Below are 11793 nucleotides of genomic sequence, written 5' to 3' on the forward strand. Positions count from 1 at the left end.
CTGTGCTGACAAACACCTTATGTACAAACGTGTGAAACATCCAGACTGTGCTGACAAACAGACAGGATGCTTCAAGTCCAAGATCAGAATGGACAAAACAAAAAAAGAATTATTGATATCAATCGTTTCAATTGTGAGTAATCAAAATAGTGAAAATTCCATAGAAAAAAGTTCTTTCAGTGTATCCAGAATTTTCCAGTTTCCTAGGCAACTTTTCCAAACTTTTCTTTCATAAAAACCTTACTTTAACAATTATGAACGCAACAAAAAAAGAATCATCCAAAGCGGTTAAGCCATTTTTAAGTTATAGTGAGACTAACGGACAGCAGTTCAAAAATGAAGATTAACTTCATTAGGTGATGGTCAGTTGCACACATTCACCCATTTCCGAGGCACAAAAAAGTCATTAGAATTTAAGGTGACATTTAATTATGTAGTGCAGAAAATTTTGTATTTCCTTATCGGATTCTTAAGCAAAAGTTATACATTATCCTTTATTCCTACTGTTTAATAATAATTGTGTCCCATATAAGAAGAACTCAGAAACGTTGAATTTTTGGTTTTGAAGTTTCCATGAGGATAATTTATTGGGTTAATCACTCAAAATATAGTCATTAGCTTCAAAAGTGGGTTTTGGCCACCCTGACACTTCCCTTGAAAGCTGTTTGCAGGCAAATTATTGTGCTAGTACAGACGAACATCAACATTTGATCGTTATGGACTCTCCGATGTTTCATTGTAAGTTACGTACAAAAAGCTGATAATTAGTCAGTACTTCAAATAAAACTCAGATGTATACCAATATTATGAGAAGAAAAGTTGCAACTCACACACATTTGTGTGAGTGTGTGTGTGTGTGTGTATGTGTGTCCATTGTTGACAAAGAACATTGGCCAAAAGCTTTATTGTGTGAAAATCTTTTTGTTGTGCCTATCTGTAACTCAACATCTCTGCTCTATGGTGAGTAGCAACTTTCCTTCTCATAATATTGTTACATTCCATCCTGGATTTTTCGGCTCTCTCTGTCAGAGGCTTGAGTCCTCCCTTGGGCATGGGTGTGTGTGTTGTCCATAGCGTAAGTTAGTTTACATTAGATTAAGTAGTGTGTAGGCTTAGGGACCGATGACCTCAGCAGTTTGGCCCCATAAGAGCTTACCACAAATCTCCAAATTTCCATCTTGAATTTTCCATTGTCAGATGTCTACCAAGACCTTATGATGATTCGCATGAACTAATTGCAAATGAAAGAAAGCATCTGATGAGGAGTTACATGATAGCAGCATAAGCACTTTCAGTATACATTATGTCTGTCAAGCAGTTCATCTCCAGATGGAATAAGTATCCAGGTACACTGTGTTTATTTGTAACATCGGTGGTCATACTCAGTCTGCCAGACAGACGCGACCGCTCTGGCTCCAGAAATACTCAGCACAGGGCTAGGTCAGCCGAACGAAGAGCTCAGGCACAGACAGTAATCCATGAGGATGACTATTAGCACAGGTAAATGGATTAGGGGACCTTAAGGGACACGCTCAACATGGCCAGCTGGACATGCACCTGCAGCAGCCATAGTGTTAAGAATTGTGTGATTGGAAGAGTTCAAAGTACATTTCTCTAAGACAGTTCATACTAATCGTATCTCTGAGTTTTCAAAGGAGATACAAGATTTTTGAAAGCTTTTTCCACACCTGACTTACACGTTCTTTCCACGTAAGTTTGAAATCAATATGCATTCCTAACAGTTTTACAGATTTGTTTTCTATGGCTTTTGGGAACGTTAAAAGAAGCTTTTGTGTTTTCTCTGTATTACAGGGTAATTTATTTGAAGAGAACCAGTGCAGGGTAGATTTGAGTGATTTCTGCTTAATATTAACCAAATCTGAGTTGTTCTGATGTGAGTAGAGTTGTGTTATCAGCATAGCATATGGCGGTATGATTTATGTATTATGTAATGAGGGAGGCAATGGACAGGGAGGGTGGGCCGGGGAGGGGGGGGGAGGGGGGGGGGGGAGGAGAAGGAGATTAGAACATATATCTGTTCATCTCGTGTTCAGTCCTTTTACCATCCAATGTCCAGTTTTTGTATCACTCTCCTGTCCAGTTGTAGAAAACAAAACAAAGAACACATTTGGTGACATTGTAAAGCATTGGTCAGTTCATAAGTGTATAATGTAAAACACCTTTTACATAACTTATAGCTCTAGAAATTCATTTAAATTATACAGGGTGATCAAAACAGTTTGAAAAGCTTGTAAGTGTGTTGCAAGGTAGGGAGGGCTGAGAAATAATTTTTAAGAAAAGATTTGATATGTCATGTTGTTTCTGAGTTAATTAGCATTAAACTTACTCAATCAGGCCATTGAACAAATTCAAGTGGCTCGGCAGATACAATAAGTGTCAGCTGTTCTCACAGTGTGGTTGAAAGCACACAAAACTACTCAGCGTTTGACTTGGGTTCAGTCCTTTCTACCATCCTACGTCCAATTTTTGTATCAATCTCCTGTTCAGTTTTAGGAAACAAAACAAAGAACACATTTAGTGACACTTTATCTGGTGGGCTACTTGAATGTGTGTGTGCACAACTTCAGTGCTAATTAATTTGTAAGTGTGCAACATATAGAACTTTTTTCTTAGCAATTATTTTTCAGCGCACACTATCTTGCAAATACACTTACAAGCTTTTCCTATTTTTTTCTGACCACCCTGTGCACAGTGTGGTTTATGAGGAATGTTTTCGGTTCCCTTGTGAATATATGAGGGTTGTCAATGTCTTTTCTCATACTGAGTGGGAACTTCCTGTAAATTTTTATTCCAGACTGGATAATTCTTTTTTGCACTATATTTAGAGACACTGAGTCTTTGTGGAGGCTTTGTTTCTACCTTGAGTCATGACTCTGACTGCCACAGTCAGTGTTTAAAGTTTAGTTGTTGGTCCTCAATATATAGCCATGAAAATTCACAACAAAATAAAAGGGTGTGACATATTGAATATGAAACTAAATATTTTAAAAAGCAATTTACACAATATTCTAACTGAAAAATGCTATTACTCAGTGAAAGATTTTGTAAAGGACAGAGTGATACTTTGATCTGGATACTTAAAATGAAATAAAAATTTATGCTAGTTATTGCAGATGCAAATTCTGAAACATCGTTAGAAAGAACCTTGTATAAATTATGCAACAAGTAATGTTGTAAGTTTGACAAAATTTTAAATAAGTAAATTGTAAGACTTATACGAGGTGTGATTGGAAAGTTTTAAGAATGGATCCGCTGCTGCTTACTGGTTTGGCGGGCAGGTATATAGAGGTTGGGGAGTGAGTCATTGCCTTGTCCTTGAATGATCTCTGACAGGAAACTGCATTTCCTTTATTCAGTTCGTTGTGTGCAGCTGGTTGATTGCGGGTCTGTTAGGGCTTGTTGCTGGATTCTGTCTGTGTTAAAATGTATGTAAAAATGGAGCAACGAGTTTGTGTGAAATTTTGTTTTAAAACCGGGAAACCAGCTTCTGAGACTAATGAACTATTAAAAACATCTTTTGGAGATAATTGTATGAGCTAGTCAAATGTTTTTGTCTGGTTCAACAGATTTAAAAATGGCCGCAAATAATTTGAAAATGAACCACAGTCCGACTGTCCTTCCACCTCAAAAACAAATGAAAATGTTGTGAAAGTTCACGACTTAGTGCACTCTGATTACAGACTTACAATTAGGGAGATGGCTGATGAACTTAATTTAAGTTTCTGTGCAGTTCAGTCAATTTTAACTGAAGATCGGAACATGCATAGAGTGTCCACAAAATTCATTCCAAAAGTGTTGTCAAGTGACAAGAGACATTATCGACTTGAAGTGTGCCAAGAACTGATTAGTCAGACTAAAAATGACCCAGATTTGTTAAATAGGGTAATTACAAGTGACAAATCATGGGTATATGGATATGATCCTGAAATCAAAGAGCGGTCTTTGCACTGGAAGACTCTAGGTTCACCATGTCTGAAAAAAGCATAGCAAAGTCGGTTGCAGGTGAAGACAATGTTGGTGTTTTTTTTTTCGATGCTACCAGTATTGTGCATCATGAAATTACTCCTGGAAGAAAGACAATTAACCAGGAATACTAAAAATGTGTCCTTGAGTGTTTGCGTGAAAAGGTGCAGAAGAAAAGGCCTGCATCGTGGAAAGACAGGAGTTGGGTGCTACACCATCACAATGCCCTGGCTCATTGTGCCTTCTCCATCATTGAATTTTTGACCAAATTCAAAATTCCTGTGCTTCCACAACCACCATATTCCTCTGATTTGGCCCCTGTGGACTTCTACCTGTTTCCTGAACTGAAATTTTCACTGAAAAGGAAGTGATTTGACTCGGCTGAAGACATCCAGGTAAATACGGAGAGCATCCTTAACACACTTCAGGAAAAAAATTTCCAGGAATGTTTCCAAGAGCGGAAACACCATTGGAGTCTTGTGAATGTCAAGATCACAAGGGTCTTGAACAGGTGATTACAGTATGTACATTTTATAACACCATGGATCAACCTCACAGCTCGTTTCTGTATTTTAGAAACTTTTTGTACTTTTGCAGCATTTAACCAAAATATTATGCCATTCAAGATCAGCGAGTGGAAATATGTGAAATATGTATACATTATTACTATCTTGTCAACCTAGAGTTAAATTACTCTTAGTACAAAGCCTGCTGGGCTTAATTTCTTGAGCATGTGATAAATATTTTCATTCTATCATAATTTATTATTCATTAGAATGCGTAGAAGTCTTATAACCTTATGTGGAGTTTTATTTATTGTCTGACCATTGACATCCATTTCCAGGGTGTTTAGGTTTATTTGCAGTGAAACTGAATTAAATTTATTTTCGAAAGGTTTAATGAGAGACTGTTTGCTTACTGGGACTTCTTGTGTTATTGTTTCATAATATGCACTGAGGATTTCATGCCCTTAAGCCTACTTGTATAATCTATTTATTTAATTATTCATGAAGTTACTTAAGATGGTGGACAGTGCCGTGCAACATATTGAGAATGTTCTTATTAAGATCGGAAAAGTGGCAGAAGAAGGAGGATATATGAAGAAGGAAAAGAAGAACGAATTACTATAAGTGATGAGTGAAATAAGAAAATGCTTATAATTTCTGAAAAATGAAACAAAAGCAGAGAAGGAGGAGAATATGAATCCTTCGAGAAAGGTTAGGAATATCCAACAAGAGGAGACGAGCGAGGTAGAAGACAGCTGCACTGGCGGACAACTAGCGACATCTATTGGAGAAACACAGGAAACAGTACATAGTGGACAGTGGCCTGCTGGACAACCAGCAATATCTATTGTAGAAATGCAGGAAACAGGACATAGTGGACAGAGGCAGACGGAAGAGACACATACAGGATCTGAGAAGAACTTCAACGGAGCAGTGATCTAATAAGAATGCCCTTTGGTATTTATAGTGATTTATGAAACAGTGAATATGAAGAAATATCTTTTATTTTATGTGGCATACTATTGTATATTTGTATTGCACTATTTGTAGTGGAGGTTTTAAAGGCTGTTGTCCTTACTGACTGGGCATATCTATCTCTTTGAAATTCTTCTACACATATTTACAAGTTTCTAGAATAAAAAGACAGTGGAGAGAGAGGACTGAAGACTTCTGAAAGAGAGACCTACAGTCTCGCATGGGACAAGAAGGTAACTGAGCTAGCAGATGTGCTACCCTAAATATAATTCCATATTGCAGAAGTCTGTGGAACTGGGCAACACATGCAATTAGAACAGTGTGGTAGCTTGCTTTGTCTACAAATAAACCTCGTCTGTTGCATACTTTTTATATGTGTGTTCTATTAAAAATCCTGTTGAAGCCATACACTTAAAAATTTTACTTCCACTGAGGTTGTAATTCCACTGGCGTTTACTGTCAGAGAGGTGTTGCAGACTTCCCCTTTTAAACAGAAATTAAGAACAGTTGTTTTAGATGTGTTTATTACTAACTTATTTCTTCCAAAGCATCAGCAGACATTGCTATATTTGATATGTTATTTACTGATGCTGGCAGGTCATTAATGTACTCTAAGATCAGTAGCCCAAGGATCAAGCTTTGGGGAACATCACACTTAATAGCACCATTCTGATTTTATTGTTTCATCTGCACCTGTTAAGGCCACTCTATGTTTCCTGTTACATAAGTGAGATTCTAGCTCGTGGACATTCAACCAAGCTAGTGGTTGGTCTGTGATGCCATAACATCATAGTTTTGTGTTAATATGTTATGTTTTATATGGTCTAAAGCTTTAACAAGACCATGAAAAATCCATGCAGAATGCCTTCTGCAGTTCAGTTCATCTAGAATTTCTTTTGAGAAACTGAATATTGCACCTTCTCAAAACAGACATTTGCGGAAGCGGAACTGGGACCCGTCACAGCTATTTTGTGGTACCATAGGTGATCATGCTTCATATAGCCTGTTGTACACTATCCACTCAAATATTCTTGAAAGAACTAGCAGCAGAGACATAAGCTGCTAGCTAACAGTGCACATCTCTCGCTACCTTTGTTTGTCAACATCACTGAAGTTGTGTACAAATTTGACAAGAAATACAGGAAAGAAATATGTCATAAATATACGTTCTGATAGTTGTGGACATGGACTAGCGAAAATATTACATGAAGAACATGGAGTAAATGCTTCTAGTTATGTGAAACCAGGAGCGCCTGCATTTTAAATTACAAAAAAAAAAAAAAACATAAAAGCTGGGACTTCAGCAAATGCAAATGAATATATAGTAATACTGGGAGGAGCCAACAGTGTGTATAAGAATGATTTGCCTAGTGCTGTCCAATATTGGAAGGTAGCATTGGACTCTAATAAGAGCAACAATATGATCATCATTGGAATACTACATAGATACAAGTTTATAAATGACTCATGTGTACATAAAGAACTTATTAATGGTAAAAAACAGTTCGAGGAAATATGCAAAATGTATCAACACACTCAGTTTCTACCTGTTGACTGCCTGCAGGGAGACTGTTTCACAAGGCATGGATTGTACCTAAATGGAACGGTAAGAAACTTCTCAGCTATAAAACTCTGAAAATGTTAAACACAGCTAGCAAAAGAAGAAATAACATGTCTAAAGCAGCAGAAGCACTGTAGCATGCCAGCCACAAACAATAGCACAGCAGCCATCACCAACTACAGCAGCAGAAAGATTCATCAGCTACTTCAGCAGAATCATCACCAGTGCTGCTAAATCAGCATCAACTGAAACGAAACTGTTATCATCAGAAGCAGTGGCAGCAACAACAGAAAAAGCAACATCATCATCCTAGTCAACAGCAGAACCACAACCAACATTTGGAACAGCAGTAGAACCACATTCACCAGTGGCAGCAGCTACCCCAGCATCAGAATCATTATCATAAAAAACACAGACAACAAGGGAAGAAGCAACACCAACAACAGAAAATGCAATATCAACATTGGTGGAAGTAATAGGAGCCACTTGCCCCCTTAACAAGCAAACAATTTCACCACCATGAAGTCTGAAGGATTTTTTAGTAGAAACTAATATGAGGAACACACAGAAGAAAGAAATCTATGAAAGGTTGTGCATAGAGAGATAAAATCAGTGAAAAACTTACTTATTGCATTGGAATATAAATAGCATCAAGGTAGGTAGTACCAAAACTGAATAACTGCGAATATCCTCAAAGAAAGCAAAAATATCAAAGTTGTTTGTTTAAATTAGTATTGTTTAACTAGTGACTCTATAAAGACTTTAAATACACTGGAACATTTCAATGCAGCAACCAGCTTTTGCAGAAAAGAGAAATCCCTGGAGGGTCATGCATACTTCTTGATACAGTGCTTAACAAATGAAATAAAGCAGATTTTGATTACTTCAATGAGGAGTGCTCTTTTGAAAGCTGTTGTGTTGATCTAAAAGCACATTAGTCATGTCAATTTACAGAATTCCAAGAAGTACAACTAAAGCTTTCTTATACAAGCTACAGTGTCACTTGGTAAACTTAAGAAAGAAAGGAAGAAAACTATTATCATAGCTGCTGATATTAATGTAAAGGTGACAAGTCATGACTGTAGCCCAAAAACGTATATGGACTTAATTCGTAAATCTGGTTTTAAACTAAATTTTTGTGAATCCACTAGATAAAATGCTTATTCAGCTACTTGTATAGACAATATCTTAAAAAATTACATGTTTGACTGCAAAAACAAGTTCTCTTTGGACTAAGAAATTTCTGACCATTCTGAGTTGTTTATACAGCGGCCAGGATTTTGTTCAAATGGCTCTGAGCACTATGGGACTCAACTGCTGAGGTCATTAGTACCCTAGAACTTAGAACTAGTTAAACCTAACTAACCTAAGGACATCACAAACATCCATGCCCGAGGCAGGATTCGAACCTGCGACCATAGCGGTCTTGCGGTTCCGGACTACAGCGCCTTTAACCGCACGGCCACTTCAGCCGGCTATCAGCGGCCAGGAGTACCTAAACCAAATGTTAAGAAAGGTTCTATGAAAATAAACTTTCGTGAAAATAACTTGAACTCGAAACTTCTTGGCAGATTAAAACTGTGTGCCAGACCGAGACCTCAAACTCGGGACCTTTACTTTCACAGGCAAGTGCTCTACCATCTGAGCTATCCAAGCACGACTCATGACTCGTCCTCACAGTTTCAATTCTGCAAATACCTCGTCTCCTACCTTCCAAACTTCACAGAAGCTTTTCTGCGAACCTTGCAGAACTAGCACTCCTAGAAGAAAGGATTTTGTATTAGCACACAATCTGCTGCAGAGTGAAAATCTCAGTCTGGTAGCTTGAACTCATTCCATGACAAAATAGATACAGTAAAATTACCCACAGGAAATAGTGTGTCAAGTATTGAGCACGCTGATAAATTTCTAAGAAGTTTTCTGGAAGTGCTCAATGAATCATTCCCACCATGGATTTGGCACCAAAAAGCCAAAAGTAACTAAAGTGGATTACGCCAGCATTAAAGATATCTATTGCTAGAAAATAGGCACGACAGAAAGAGCTGATGCACAATAAGAAACCTGACTTTATTAACTATGTGAAATGTTACAAAGTGTATTTAAAAGTGTTGTCAAAACTGCCAAAAGAATATCAAACGATAAGTTCATTCTAGGCATTATAAGTCTAAAGCAATAAAATTTGTACTAATTCTGTATTAGGTACAGCAGTTAACCACCAGGAAATTTCAAAAATTAAGCAAAACAACAACACTATTTTGAATCCTGTACAAATATCTCAATGCTTTAATAAATTTCGCATAAATGAAGGAAAATTTAATGAAAAAATCAGCTCATCACTTATCAAAATCAATAAAGTGTCAGCTATTTTCTGTGACCTTACAAAGGAATTCGATTCAGTGAATCACTCCATGGTGCTTCATAAACTAGACAGTATGACATCAGACAAGACGTTCTACATTGGATCGAGTCTTAACTGACGAACAGAAGCAAAGGGTAATCACAAAATCTAATACCACAATTTATGCGTCTCAATAGGATACAATTTCACAAGTAGTGCCTCAAGGCTCAATCTTAGGACCAATATTGTTTCTCTTTTACATAGGCCTAAGTGATTTACAACTCAATATCACTGCACAGACAGTCATATTTGCTGATAATACTTCTGTAGTTAGTGAAAAAGAAAATGTGAGGGAAATTCCAGATGCTGTAATAAAAACGCTGAACAACCTAGATATATGGTTTCAACAAAATGGTCTTAAATTTAATATTTCAAAGACCTTCCTTATTCAATTTAAAACCAACAATCAAAACTCAGTCATATCATAATCATGCATAAGAATCAAATTATTGTGAAAGCTGAGCGCATTAATTTGGGACTAAACTTGATCAAAACTCTAAGCCAGTAAGCAGATACAGATTAAGTGACTACTAAATTAAACACTTACTTTTGCAGTGGATGTGCTATAAGGTGTAACAGACATAAACAGCAGTAAGGTGGTATACCACAGTTACTTTGAATCCATAATTAGATATGGTTTAATTTTTGAGGGGAATTCAAGTCATATGTCATGAATCCTACTACTTCAGAGAACCTAAAAATATTACCTATCCCTGCATTGTACATCATTGAGATTATCATCTTTGTACACACTAATCCTGAGGTAATGGGAGAAAAACATTTCAAACACACCCATAACACTAGACACAAAGAAATTTTCATGTTTCCAACATATCGCCTAAAACTCTGCCAACAGACACCAATGTATTCGGAGTGCCAAACTTATCTGTGTTTTTTCCGTTCCAACATGGTATGATCTACCTGTATGGTCAGCCATCAATCAAGAGGTGAAGAAGGCTAACCAGGGAATGTTTAAGGTGTGTAAACGCTTTAGGAAAGTCAGTTTCTTTGACCTAAGCAACATTGGTAGGAGGTTTCATACATCTCATGGTTTTCACCTAAATAGGTTAGGTAAAAGATTTGTCTCAGATGTTATTGTAGACATAGTAGAAAAATTTTGTCTGAATCAAGCTAAGTACCATAATGCAATAGCCTTAGAATACAATGTTAACCACCCTCTACACTCTGATAATACTTTTTTAGTCTAACCAAGCACATTGATTTAGCAGTGAATAGTAATATCAGTGCTGATTCTAATTCCTCACAAAATAACCACAGTCTCAGAATTTGCTGCCTCAATGTGCAAGAGCTGAATAGCAAATCCCTAATATTGAATGAATTTTCGTTAGAAAACCAGTTTGGTGTGATTTGTGTTAATGAGCATTGGTGTAAATATGATGAAATTTGCTTTATTCAATTTGATGGCTTTATACTGATTAGTAACTTCTGCAGGGATAAGTGTATACACGGTGGTACTGCAGTCTGCGTTAAAAACTCTATTCTGGGTTACTGTAGCAAGCTAGATGTGAGTTCTCTGTGTAAGGAATTTGATTTTGAGGTATCAGGAATATGAATAAATGACATAAAGTTAGTAGTTTTATCTCTGTACAGATCCCCAGATGGTGATCCCTCTTTGTTTGTTGAAAAATTGGAGGAATTATTAGAGTTTTTTAATGGTAACAAGTGGAAGAACTATGAGATACTAATTGGGGGGGGGGGGGGGGGCAGGGGGGACCTAAATGCTGACTTTGATGTCACAGAAGATAAACCCAGTGTACGAGAATTTAAAAATTTACTTAGGCATTTAACTTTGTCTACCACAATACCAAACCAACCAGAGGCTTGGCCTGTCTTGATAAGATCCTAACAAACTACTTAAGGTCAACTTTTTCATGTGGTGTTGTCAACTTTCCATTTTCTGATCATGATGGTGTATTTTTCACTTTTGAAAATTCTTTTGTAACTCACAATCTCATAAGTCCAAATTAGTTGTAACAAGACCTGTAGATGACACAAAATTGTTTAAATTTAGATCCCAGCTTAGTTCCTTCAAATGGTTTGACATGTTTGCTAAAATAGGACATTTGTCAGCTGATTGTGTTTTTGAGAAATTTTTTTCAATATCCAATACTTTGTTTGAAATGTCTATTCCGCAAAGAATATGTAAAATTAAAGTGACCGCCATTGAATCTAAAATCAAAAAGAGAAATAAAGAGTGGTTTTCTCGCAAATTAGTCAATTTAACAAAAAAGTTGTTGTTTTTCGATCTAAATAAATTAATACTCAGCAATTCAAATTTTTCTTTACAGAAGCTAAAAAAAAAAAAATGTAGGGCAGCTATTATTGAAGCAAGAAAACAACATAACACT

This window comes from Schistocerca americana, chromosome 5, assembly GCF_021461395.2.
Source record: "Schistocerca americana isolate TAMUIC-IGC-003095 chromosome 5, iqSchAmer2.1, whole genome shotgun sequence".
In the NCBI taxonomy this organism is placed as follows: domain Eukaryota; kingdom Metazoa; phylum Arthropoda; class Insecta; order Orthoptera; family Acrididae; genus Schistocerca; species Schistocerca americana.